Source organism: Echinops telfairi, unplaced genomic scaffold, assembly GCF_000313985.2.
Source record: "Echinops telfairi isolate 266 unplaced genomic scaffold, ASM31398v2 ScPeMD7_7458;HRSCAF=8496, whole genome shotgun sequence".
NCBI classification, from domain to species: domain Eukaryota; kingdom Metazoa; phylum Chordata; class Mammalia; order Afrosoricida; family Tenrecidae; genus Echinops; species Echinops telfairi.
In genome coordinates, this window is record NW_022111358.1 from 18,230,839 (window position 1) to 18,243,470 (window position 12,632).

Genomic DNA, 12,632 nt, shown 5'->3' on the forward strand with positions numbered 1-12,632 from the left:
TTGCATTGTGTTGATTTACAGCCTTAGAATTCCTGTCCTATTCTGTCCTATGGGGATGGAGGCCAGTGGGTTTTGTTTTGCTATCAAAACAGGACGTGTTGAAGATATCTTGCAAAACGAAAATTAAAACCCCATGACCCATGACTTCGAGACAGAAACAAGGCACTAGTGATTGTGTTTATAGGCTGCCTTGTATTCTCCTTAAAGTACCTGGGTGGGGCCATGGTGTGCACTCAACCACTAACCTAAAGGTTGATGGTTCGAACCCAGGCAGAAAAACTTGGCATTCTGCTTCTCTCAGGATGACAGCCAGGGAGAACCAACGGGGCACCCTTGTTCTCTGTAACAGGAGTTGCCCAAGTCTCAGAAGCAACACTCAGTCCGATAGCAACGGCCCAGGAAGCAGTGACAGGGAGCCAGTGCTGAGCGAAGAAACCAGGGCCTGTGAAATTCATTGGCTCTGTTTCTAGGAAGCTTGTGAACTGTGGATTTAAGCCCAGTTCCACTCTGGCAAGGCCACAGGGCTGTTTTGATATAAAGTAGTGACCAGAGAAGGAATATGGGCTTATGAGGGACGCAACCCTAAATCCTTCCACACAGTGCCAGCAGCCATCCAAAGGCAAACAAAACTCCGTAAGACTTTTTCCAGGGGTGATGAATAGCCAGAGAACCAACCAGCCTTCACCTCAATGAATGCCCCTCCCTGCCCGGCCTGCAGCCAGGGCCAGACCTCCCCCAGCATGGGGCAGGGCAGCCATGGGGAAGGGAGGGCAAGGGCAAGTCTGGTCCATGATCTTGAGGTCATTGGCTCAAACCCAGTGGATGCGATTGGCAAGTGGACACATGGAGGTCCAGGATGTAAAGACAACCGTGCTACGGCCAGGAGAGGGTTGGAGGGAGCCAGTAGAAAAAACTACTGGGGCTCCTCTGATCTAAGAAGAAAGAAGCAGGGAGCCTGAGACTGTAAACCGAGAGAGCTCAGTGCAGGGCCAGGCCTTTAAGGGGAGCAGCCTGTCACCCTACAGAAGCCTGGCCGCCAACTACCTCAGACAAAACCCCAGCCACATAAGGTCATTTATCAACAGTGGTTTCTTCCCCGCTCACCCACAGCTCCTTTTAGCCTCTCATTCTTTCTGACTTATTTCATTAACATTTCCTTCTTTCTCAGGAGAGGCCAGAGCCCCAGGGAAGCTCTCTCTTCAACCCCAACCCCAGGGCCCCCATTACCAATGGGGCATTGAATGGGAGCCAGGGTGTTGTCTGGGTAAAGAGAAATTACAAACCACAAATTGCAGAAAGTCGTCACTGCCAAAAAAATAGAACACCAACAATTGAAAGGAACACACAATATTACCATGCCTCTTAAAAAGCAATTGTGCATTTTCTAGCCTCTGGATAATTCAGGTTGTTGGGCAACTTTCTCCTCCACACCACCCAGATGACCAGGCCCTTCCACCGGAGGCAGGGGTCCTACAGAGTAGGGTTATGGAAAAGGAAGTAAACACATGTGGGGGCAAAGCCTTCTGGGGGTCTGATTGAACCTGACAGGAGTCTGTTTCCTTCTGTCCTATATATTTTAAGGCCCAACATCTGCCCCCAAGGGAGCAGGGAGATTAGATAGTCTAATCACTTCTCAATGCCTTATGGCTGCGGCAGCATTTTTAGATTGTAAAGCACGTCCTGAGTTCTTTTCTTCCGTGGTGATCACAGCACTGTTTAGATGTGACTCAACTGTCATCAGGTAGACGCCAGCTCATAGTGACTCTCCAGGACAGAATAGAATCCCCCCGCGCCCCACCCCACCCCATCCCACCCCCGTTGGGTTTCTCAGACTGTAAATCTTTTCAGAAGCAGACAGCTTCATCTATCACAGGGCAGCTAGTGGGTTTGAACCACCGATCTTGCCGTTAGCACTTAGCCCACTAAATTAATCAAGCAAATACCAGTTTGCTTTTTCATATGCCAGGGAAAGTGAAAAAGTATGGATACTAAAATCATAGGCTACTTTGTTAAATAAAATTGTCAGCATATGCTGCCATTGTTTCCTGACTTAGCATCCACCTAGGTCTATTGGCTTCTGCAGGAGGTATTTCCGTCTCTTTACACTCTTATTGGTGGCATGGTGGGTTCTGCAGGGAGGTGCCAACCCCAAGGTCAGTGGTTCAAAGCAACCAGTTGTTCCTTAGGAGGAACATGAGGGTGTTGACTCCCTCAAAGACTTAAAGTCTCAGAAAACCAAAGGGGCAGTTCCGCTCCATCCTATAGGCGCACTGATCAGTTTCAGTGAATTCACTGTCAGTGGGTTTGGTTTGTAAATCTTCCCCCAAGAATTCATGCTCTGTGGCAGTTTGGGCACCCTCGAGGGACTCAAATCATGCCCCTTCAACATGTTCTTTGACTTAGGAGAACAAAACCAAGTCTGAAGGGGCAGTGGGACTCTCACAGGGCAGTTCTTGATACCATCGGAGAAGGAGCAGGTGCATTGTCATGGGGTGGAGGGGCGGGGGAGGAAATCCTTGGTGCAACTTTTCTGGTCTTTGCCTAACCCATGTATTTATCATTCTCATAAAACTTCTCCGCTTGAAGCCCCTGTGATGGCCCTGTACATTTTGAGAAAATCTACCAAGATGGCCCCTTGGGAATTTCCAAAATCAGTTATCGCGATCTTCTGAGCAGTTCTCTCTGCCTTGAATTTCCCTGGCCCAGCAGATCCCCTAGGAAGCCATGGTCTTAGGTGGCCCCTCTTTCGTAAGGCATCAGGACCTGGCTAACACAGGTGCATCACTGAGAAAGTGTGTCTGCAGCCGCTCACCAACTGCAGAGACAACGTTGAAACACAGGTTGCTTGGAATAAACCTGTGCCGGCAAGAACTGGGACCCCAGTGCAGTACTTTTGACGTACCCTGGTCATAGGCACTGTTGTCGATTCATTTTTGTCCTGCTAAAATATATGCCATGAATTCTAACCTGCATAATGGGAAATGCGGTTTTCTTTGTTACGTGAATGTGATCCTCTCAGTTACTGCTTGTTTGAATGTCTAAAGGGAACCGATTGGACACAGAAGCAAGCAGATGGGGACGATAGGTGCCAAGACCACCAAGGAGCTTCAAAGAGGAGAGGACCTTCCCACAACATCGACAGAGAGAGACTTCCCCCATGGCAGCAACTATCAACAGCAGGAAGCTGACGGATACTCTGAGTCAGACCACTTCTCAGGGCTTGGTATCTGAGGCACAAACCTGGGCCATCCGACTTTTACTCCTTCATCTCCCAGTCCTATGTCTCTAGCAGCCATAGTTTCCTGATACCACTCAGGTTGCTCTCAGCGAGTGGAGTTGGGATGATATAGATCACAATCCTGTTTTCAAGTCCTTTAAGGTCAAGGGTTCTTAACTGAATGGTGCTAATGAAGACACTTCACATTTCTATTGGCCAGATAATCATTTTGACTTCATGTCAACCCCAGAGGGGTTGGCCATGTGTGGCTGCCAAAATAAGGCCAAGACACAATTGTCTGGGGACATGCGTGCATTTTTGGGAGTCCATAGCTCAGGTCTACTTCCATCTGTTCATCAGAGATGATGCCATGGGAAGATGTGTTGCGAGTAGATCACATGGTCTGGATGCTGTACAATGCTGATACAAGTTATTCCTCAGACTATTTACTAGAATAATCGGTCACCCAGGACAGTGTATGTCTTTGAGATAAAATGTGAAAAAAAAAATCACAAATCGACCCGACTTCCATGGCAGAGTTCTCACCTGCACTCAACTCTTGGCCAAGGGACCTCTGGGACCTCAGTGGAGGATTATGCACTGTGATCATGCTGAACTAGTTCCGGTAGAGCTTCTACAGGGGCGTGGAGTAGGAAGGAAGGCCCGGAGTACCAATTGGGAAAGTCAGTCAATGGAAAAATGCATGGACCACAACAGTCCAATCAGCAACTGAGCCCAGCAGCAGTGCAGGACCAAGAGGCATTTCACCCCACTGTGCGCAGGGTGACCATGCACCTTGGACCAGCCCAGATACAGCTAACAGCAAGGAGAGATGTCTAGCACTTTTTTCTTTTTCTGTCTGAAAGGTAATGGGGGCTTCCAACTGAAATTCTGATAAAGCGATCCTGGGGGGCTAGGCCATTAGGTGTTTATATATTTGCATAATCTTATATATTTGAACATGATGTTTGTATAGAATGATTTTAAATGTTGCCTTAAGAGTTTCCCCTCACCTAATTTTCACCACAGGCACACATATACCAAATTCCCTTTAATATTTTAACTCGAAGTGATTTCAAAGCAGAGAGCTTCCACGGGTGGAGAACAGAGCCAACACCAGCTCCATTCTCAGAAGCAAGCGAGCCCTGACAAGTGAGCACTGTGGCCATCAAAGACTGCTGGCAGCACCGCAAAAGGGGGTCTGCTTATGAAATCGAACCTGACTTTATGGCTAGAAGAAGCTTAAAACACTCATCGTAGCACAGAGTCTTGATAATGCTAGAAAGACCAACAGCAATATAACACAGAGATTTACATTTTTTAAAATTCAGAGGTTACCCAGCGTTTTGAGATGGCATGTGGAGGGTTAGAAGGTGAATGTTGTTTGTGCTGATGTCTGAATATTTAGTAGACAGCAGGTGGATCCATTTCTTCTAGAGGGCAGACAGCAGAGAGACAAAGCCCAGCCAGGGAAATCAATAACCTAGTTTTTCTATTTTTCTCAAGGACTGCATGGTTCAAAAGCAAATGGATTAAAACCTGTGTAATTCAAGTGAGACCTCTGGGCTCTAATGGGGTGAAGGGTACCGAATTAAGTGCTTCTTCAGAGACTCATTGCCCACTGGGAGTTCTCTGTGGACCCAGATCTGAAAGTGTGGGGCAAATGGTTCAGGGCTGAACCACTGAATAAAAGGCTGGTGCTTCAGGTCTATCCACAAATACCTGGGACTCTCCCTCTGAAGGACCACCTCCACTGAAAGCCCTCTGGGACACAGCTCCACTGACACAGACAAGCAGGGAACCACTGCAAGTGGGGACTGAGTCCATACAACTGGTTTGGGTTTGTTTGTTGGGTTGTTTTCATAGCTATCCCTGGGTTTACCTGGGCCAGCCGGCCACCTCTTGCTAATTATTTGGGAGTGACAAGTAACTTACTACCATTTGAGCTACCCTGGAACATCTAGAGTCCGTCGATTGACTCTACATCTGTCCTCGGCTTTTTGAACCTGCGTGTCATCAAGTTATTCTAGAAACAGAGCTTTCACATTTTTGTTAGTCTCTTTGTCAATTTCATTTTGTTGAAAAAGAAGAAGAAGAAGGCGGAGGAAAGAAAGAAAAGACAGCCATCCACATTCTCATTCCAAAAAGCAAAGTTCTGAGATATTCAGAACTCTCCATCTGGGCCTACTGTGATTAGATTTGGTCTCTTAGACAGAGAGGGGTCTTGCAGCCTGGGTCTGCGCACCACCCCATACTGGGAATACCAAGAATAAAGAAATATAAGACACAGGGGATCCGCGCTCGAAAAGAACCCTGGCTTCCAGAGTGGCCATGGCGCAGTGCACAAAGGCAGGGATGATGAAGGTAATCAGCATGCTGGTAAATAAGAAACAGTCTGTGAGCACAGGACGAAGAGCAACGGGACAGAGAATAACAAAGATGCCAGCCATCTGAAAGAACCTGAGTAATGACATGTTAGGTGCTTCACGGTTATAATGGCTAAATGAATACTGCCCAATTTTTGCCTCTTTGCTTTCTTCCCCCCACCCCCTAGCATTGTGGATGCAATCTAGTTGCAGCCATAATCAGGTTCAATCTGCTTCTGCAATGACTTATGACATGCCCCATGCTGTTACACAAATGAATAGTGTGAAATGTTAGATTCAAACCGGGGCTGTATTTGTAGAGCCCAACTTTCAACAGACAGCAGTGTGAGAAGGGGAGTCTTAAAGATGAGGAGGTTGGTGGTGGGGGGCGGGATACGGCGGCTGAGCAGCAGATATTCTTTCAAGGAGGGAATATACTTACATTTTACTGCAAGTGAAATGCCTGTCTTTAAAGAGTAGCCTCTGAAACAAAGAGAGAGAGAAAGCGGGTTCAGAAAAATGGTCCAGTAACGAATTCAACATGAGCAGGCGTTGCATTGCTTCCTGGGGGATGGTCAGGGACTGAAACAATGGGAAGCCTTGAGATGTAAAACTATTCATTGGAAAACTCTTCAGTTCCGAGGAGGTACCTGGATCTGTAGCCAAGAAAGAAACCATTTAAAGGCAACTGCCGGGTGTCATTACATGCTCAGCTCCCTGCCCCTGCCATCTTCTAGAATTTTGAGATCCCTTAAAACTCACTTGGAGCCCCAGGCTTCCAGGTCCGAGCCTAGGAGAGGGAGCATGTGGACCCAAGACTGCCTAGCCCATTGGCTAGACTCCCACCAATCTCTTGTTCCTAGTTCAGTATGACAGTGTCCCTTGTCTGGTAGGCCCAGTTCTGACGCACCAGTCCATCAAATGAGACTCCTGCTAAAAATTATGATTTCTCTCAGTTCATGCTTATTGGAATAAGTGGACAGTTTCTTTTCCAAGAAATAAAAGGCTTTGGGGGAGATGACGATTGGAATGAAACAGGCGCCAGGTTTCTCTTTACTCAAATTGAAGATGAACAATTAGACTGTGCCTATGCTGGGATGGAATTTGCCCATCATAGAGGCAATTTGCATGGTGTATGCAGCCCACCAGACAGCCCAGCTTGCCTCCAAATCCATCTTTTAAAAAATAGTAATCTATTGTGGTCATATCCGAATGGGTACTTTTCAGGGTAGGAGGTTTAATTGGGGATGGCAGCTCAGTCCTCATGATTAATGCCAACTATTTGGATTCAGAGATTCAAGAGGTTCCAGGTTGTCTCCACGACTGAAAACTCAACCCATAGACTCCTTGGACCGATGGGCTGATCTTCGCAGGCCACACACGCTGATCTCCATCAGAAAGTTATTTTACTTCAGTGGGTAATAGTTTTCCAAGTTCTACTATTATTTAGGCGTGTGAATCTTGGCATTGATTCAATGCTCAGAGAATGACAGAAATAACAATAGTGGATAGTCCAGGGAATCCATTTAAGAGTTAAGTAAAGTAATGCATATAAATTAGTCATACAAGGCTGGCCAAATGTAAATACTTGATAAATGCTACCTGGTATTGTACTGTGATTGCTATTACTATTATCAGAAGGACCATATGGAAAACTAAATTAAGAGGATTTGATAAACCCAAGAATTCAGAGCTAGGAACCTAGCTTTGAAATTTCTCTCCCAGGATGCTTTCCTCCAATAGCCACTCCACCAATTGCCAAGTAGAATTTGAGTTCTATCAGGACCTACATTGGACGATCTTGAAATGATTTAGCAAGACACTCAATTCTTCTTCCAGAATCTATAAAGGTGGTGAGGTGTCACAGATTAGCTAATGTTTGTATTATTGTCTTGCTGGGTCCAGGAAGAATAGAGAACTGTAAAACATTCAGAAAGCACAAGTGTTTGTTTGTTTTTAACACAAAGTAGGTGGGTGGTACCTTTCTTTACAAAAAAAGTATGTTGACTTATTTATAACAGAACATTTTTCATTTCAGTCATCTTCTGTAAATCCAATGACATTATGTTTGCCATGTTGTGTAACCACCTCGGTATCAATTTTTTTTAAAATCAGCCCTAACAGACCATCAGTACTCTTTAGTCTCCCATTTCCCCCTCTCCCCAGGCCCTGGTAATCACTAAAAAAACTTTCTACCTTTGCCTACCGGAGACATTTCTTAAAGGCAGGATTATATAATCCTTGTCCTTTTGTGTCTGACTTATTTCACTCAGTCTAATGTTTTCAAGGTTCAGTCATACCACAGCTTTTGCACCGGGCTTCATTTCCCTTTGTGAGCCCACATTTTTACTGAACTGAACGTTAAAAATCAACCCTGTCAACCAAGCTCAAGCCCACTGCCATTGAGCTGATTCTGACATCGTGGTCCTAGAGGAGAACTGCCCCTTTGGGCTTCCGAGGCTGTAAACTCTTTACCAGAGGAGAAAGTCTCATCTTTTTTTTTCAGGAAGAGACTGGGGATGCAAACTGCTGCTAAGCAGCTCAACTGGTAACCCCCTGTGCCACCGGGGCTCCTGATGGATCCTGCTGATGGACTCAACCCGGTGTCATGAGTCAGACTGGTACCTTGAGGAACTCCGCTCTGGTCACTTCCTGATACATAACCCTCAGTTCTCAGCCTTCTCAACATAAAAGGGAACTAAGAGTTATTTGGAAATCATGTACCTGCAGCTCCTTTGAGGAACTCGTTGCTAGGGAACAAATTTATAAACTCTTACCTACTGAGAAAAGTTTTATTCTTGCCTCCTCAAATAATGGGTCCTTCTCTAACTACTAAAGATATTAAAGAAAATTGTCTTCCCAGAGTCATAGGATGAGAGTTTCTCATTTGGGCAACAATGTCACATCAACATCATTGATTACTTTAGAAGCATTCAGAGCCATGCCTGAGACTACATTATGTAGTGATCTAATGTGATGGTATTGATCATTTTCCTTGGGGTACAAAATAAATTTAGAAAATGAAGAACACTAGAGTGGTATGTTTTACAGGCCACGAGAGAAAGTTAAATCAATTCTGTTGCCACCAAGTGAATTCCAGCTCACTATGATACTGTATGTGATGGCCTGGAACTGCTCCATGTGGTTCTCTATGGAAATAGAGCTCCAGGCCCTTTGTCCTACGACACCACTTCATGGCTTCGGACTTCCAACCTCTAGGGTACAAGTTGGAAACAAACCATTTGTATTACTCAAGGGTCTTTAGAGGAACATGAAAACTCATATTTTGCATTTTAGGTTTATTTTCACAATAGGAAAAGAAAAATAAATTCTTAATAAAGGCAGCCCCTTATTTTATTTTTCATTGGCATATAGTTTACATATCACACAACTCAATGGTTTGTTCATCATAAGAACAGTTGTGGGGTCATCACTGCAATCAATTTTAGGACATTTAACTCCCCCTGTCATGTCCCTTGGTAATTTTTAATCCAGTTACTATCTCTAGATTTACCTGTCCTGAACTTCGCACACAAAAAAATATTCAAAAGGAAAACACGAAACCAAAAAAAGCCCAACAATGACCAAATAAAATGCAGAAAAACCTCAATAGAAAAGCAAGTAGAAAATATTAAAAACTGGAACAAATGTAAGATGAGTCAAAAGGGAAATCAAATGATAAGTTGCTACATTTCAACCTAATGGCATCTGCCACAATCAAGTTCACAATGCTCTCTGTCTGATAGCAAGGCTATTTACATGCCTGGATTGTGGTTACAGGAATTCACTGAAGACGTAATCCACGAGGGGACCCTGCAAATGGATTTTGGGCTTTCTCTGTTGTCTGTCACCTCCAGAAAACTGGGTGTCACAATTTAAGTTCTGAGGCCATTCCCTCCTCTAGATTTGGTTTTTATTATTTATAATCCTTGGATCACCTGGGCTGATGTGCTTCATCCATACTTAGTTGATGCCTTACTTAGATGGCTGCTTGTTTTAAGACTAAACTTAAAACCCCAAACTATTCTTTCTGATAGCCAAGAACCACCTGATTTCTCCACCACGCTTTGTTATAGCACCCACATCTTCATTGATCTCTGCATTGAGTAGGGCCATGTCATAAGGATAAATTATTCTTAGATTAAGGCTATTAAGTGTGAGCCCAAAGTTCAATCATATATCTTTGATTTATATATGCCCCTGGTACATTTTAGAGTCATCTTTATTATTCTGTTGGAGAAAACTATAGATCATTCCCATGGAGCGTAAGGCAATTCTCTGGATAGTATCATTAATTCAGCCAATCGTATAGAATTTAAAACACTGTTGAGAAAAGGAAATTCTATATGTATGGGCTAATGAGCTAGCTTTTTAGACTGCAATACATTAATTGTTGAATAGTACAGATAAAAGCAAAAGGGACCAGTCACTATACAAACAGCGAGGGTTGGGATAGGGCATAACACTCAATAGCCACGCAGATCACAAGGGCAGCCTAGCACAAGTCATAAACAAAAGCAAAAGGCATGGAAATACTAAATACATGGTACCCCCAGGCCACCATACATCGGTCACCCTCAAAGGATGAAATCCACATCAAAGTCCAATGACCACCAATTCCAGGACCTTGGGATGACGGTTGCTTCTTCTCACACAGGGGCTTTTTGTCATTAAACACAAGAGAGTATTTCAGTTCCTTAAATCTGCTATAGGTGAGTTTAAGGTAAAGTCCAGTTCAGCTAGTAGAGTTTCCAAATGGGATCCTTCTGGCGTGGCCTATGGAGAGTGTTCTGCACCCGTAAAGGGTAGAATCTAAAGTCCCAGTTGCCCATAGCATTCAGCCTGCCTCACCAAGGGCTGGATAGAAACAAGGTCAAAAGTGTCCAATTGGGAACATGATATCAGACATAGTCTACCCTTGCGGTCTATATAAGTAATATTAAATGGTTTTGTCAGTGGCAGGTTATTCCCCGAGTACACCCACCAATAGAAGTGTGATCACCTTCTTCAGGTCAAAGGAGCCCCCTCCCCTGCACCTCTTGCCTGTAATTTCCAGGGAAGTACACTAATTCTTGTAGGAGTGTCTGTTAATTTGGGGTGACCGTAGAGCAATGTCATATGGCAGGGATTGATTGGTCTTATCCCTCTCCCTCTATCCTGAGAAACCGACCCCAAATGAAGTGAGGCCTCCTCTCTCAACGTGGTTTTTAAAGTGAACAAAGAAGGGGTGATAGATGGACACCAGATAGACTCACTGTCTCATGTTTGAGAGACAAGATTAGAAGATTACATGACCTGAGAACAGAAGCCTGCCTTTGTCTCAGTGTTTATCCTTATTTCATTAATTCATCAACTGTTTATTGAGTTCCTGGTATGTGAAAGACACTGTGCTAGCCCCAAATAATATATTTCCTGCTCTTGTGATTGATTTCTCCTCTGGCTGGGGGGACAAATAAACAGTCTGCTGTGACCCTGTCACACTGGAAATTTGCAAAATGACTGAAGTAGTCGTTCTGAAGGAGGAAGCCAGTATTGGGTATCTGATCTAAACAGTGAGGTCAGAAAAGTCTAATTTGTAGAAGTGCTGCATTCACATCGAAATCACCATTCATGTTGAATACTAATAATAGCTGAAGTTCTCAGAGCTGCGACAGCCACTGATTCATTTGTACACACGAAAGAACAGACAGGGAGCCCTGGTCTTCAACTGCAATGGTTAAGTGCTAAGCTGCGTAGAAAATGGCCTGTGCTTGAACTCTACTGGGGGAAAGATCCAGTGATTTGATCCTGTGAAAATGACCTCTGTTGCCTGTGAGTTGATTCTGACTCAGGTGGGACCCTATAAGGCAGAGTAGAAAGGTCCCCGAGTGTTTCCCAGGCTGTAAATCTTGATAGAAGCCAACCACCACATCTTTTTCCCTGGGAGCAGCTGGTGGGTTGGAGTCACTCACCTTAGCCACGTAGCCACTGTGCTACAAGGGCTCCTTTCATGACAATGACAGCCTAGAAAACCCTCTGGGGCAATTTGAAAGGTCAGTGGTATGAACCCACCAGTCACTCCAAAGGAGAGAATGAAGACAGGGTGTTTCTGTAAAGATTCAAAACTCAAACTCATTGCTATCGCATGGATTCCAACACATAGGGACTGTACCTTAGAGGACAGGGCTGGATTGCCCTTGTGCGTTTCTGAGGCTGGAACCCTTACGGTAGCAGAGAGCCTTGTCTTCCTCCCACGTGATTTCTAATTCTACTCTGTCCCACAGGGTCACTAAGAGTCAGAACTGACTCAGTGGGAGAGGGTTTGCTTGTTTGTTTGGGTTTGACCAACGGAAACAGCAATTCTCTGCACACTGCCAGCAGTGCTGAGAGCCATTAATTTGCCTTGCAATTGTCTTTTAAAATACCCGGGAAAGTGTCAAACAATAGTCATGTTTTTTAGTGGTGGGTCTTCACTTGGAACAGGGTCCTTTAAATGCAGACTCTGTGCTTCTCGTACAGGGACGGGACGTTGAGAGTCAAGGACCTCTGCGCAGACCTTGCACCACGAGGGTAGAGGCATTGCTAACAGTTAGTGTGTAACTCTTAGCTCTTCCGTCATCCTCCAAATGTGACCTCTGGCGAGCTAGTTAACCTCTTGAAGTTCCTTTATCAATAAAATGTCAACTTGAAATTCCTTTAAAAATAAAATGTCAACTTGAACAGCACTTGCCCCTCTCAAAACTGTTGTGCAGGTTAAAGAACCTCGTACGCACTGTATAGCCAGTAGAGCTCTTGGCTACACCAGATGTCCAATTCATAATAGCTTGGGTTGATTTCAATACAAACGGCAATATCACTAGGCAAACTACTGCACCTTCTACGTAGTGCAAAAATATTCTACATGGGTTCCTTAAAGGATGCAGAGAGTGTCCCACTGTCTTTGGGACTATTCTGAACCTCAGTGGACTCATCTTGACAGGTCATGCAAGATGAACTGTTTCCATGACAGCTATTGATGTTGTTCAGATTAATGATTAATCTACTTATTAATTTTCAATGGTGCCTTAAGA

The 12,632-nt window shown here is 44.6% G+C and overlaps 1 protein-coding gene across 1 annotated transcript in view; it reads right to left on the minus strand.

The window, feature by feature from the left end:
* The window catches only part of ANKFN1 (ankyrin repeat and fibronectin type III domain containing 1), a 252,981-nt gene extending 246,918 nt beyond the window's left edge, over positions 1-6,063 (minus strand). Inside the window, exon 1 of the mRNA XM_030888203.2 lies at positions 6,026-6,063. The gene's annotated coding sequence lies outside the window, so the exon portion shown is untranslated. The remainder of the gene's footprint in view (positions 1-6,025) is intronic.
* Positions 6,064-12,632: the final 6,569 nt, after the last annotated feature.